The sequence below is a fragment of the Trachymyrmex cornetzi genome, unplaced genomic scaffold (assembly GCF_001594075.2).
Source record: "Trachymyrmex cornetzi isolate Tcor2-1 unplaced genomic scaffold, Tcor1.1 scaffold1348, whole genome shotgun sequence".
Classification (NCBI taxonomy): domain Eukaryota; kingdom Metazoa; phylum Arthropoda; class Insecta; order Hymenoptera; family Formicidae; genus Trachymyrmex; species Trachymyrmex cornetzi.
The window spans coordinates 67,252-68,176 of record NW_017295926.1 but is presented as its reverse complement, the minus strand read 5'-3'; positions in this window follow the sequence as shown (position 1 = coordinate 68,176).

Here is a 925-nt window from a genome sequence, read left to right as displayed (position 1 = left end):
GCGCGCTTTCCCTCTCAAACACGATACTAAAACAGCCGTTTTCGTTTCGTTCTTCCAATGATTCGCGTACGCGATCAAATCGAACTGAGCAAAGAACTCTCGGAGGGGAGCACTACCGTCGAAAGTATCAGGCTTTAGTTTATAAGGTGTTTCATGACGCGAGCACGTGATTCAACGCGACGCGACTCAACGCTCCCTCGCTCCCCCGCGACAGCCGCCTCCACGTGACGCGCAGCATCCGATTCACGGCACTCCCGATCACCTGCGACACTCCCGCCGCCCGATGAAAGTCGTGACACTCCTCGAAACGAAGCGCAAGGTCCGAGGCACTCACACGCATTTTCGGAACAACCGTCGCTCACCGGAAGCCGTGCGCGACTACAATCACCCGCGTCCGCGATAATATTTCTATTAATAGAAGGACTTAGCTGTTTAAAATTGCGTAGCTCCTCTCGCAGCAATTTAATCTCCGAGTCTCGTTGTCGTGTTGTCTCCGCGTATTCGCTCCTCGAACGCTGCTGCTCCTCACGTAATTGCTGCACCTCTCGTAGTATCGCCTGAAGAGCCAACGTCGTCGGAGTTGTCTCCTGCGAGGCAGCCCGCGGAACCATCTCCTCTAAAGCGGCTCGATCCGTCTCCATCGCTCCTTCTATATTTTCCGCTAGTATCCTGCTCCTTGTGACGACTGGAGAACGCAGCATCACACGATCACAACACTTCGACCGGACGAGCCCCCAAAATGTTACGTCCGTCCGTGCGTCTAGTGTGTTACGTCCGTTCGTCTCACGAGATTCGCACTCCCGATTCGCCGAAATGAATCACTCGTGAGTAAAAAGGTAAACGGATATGTTTATTCACAATCGCAGGAATACAGCGCGATACAATAAATCGTGATAGCCAGATAAATATCTCGCGTAGAGAGAAA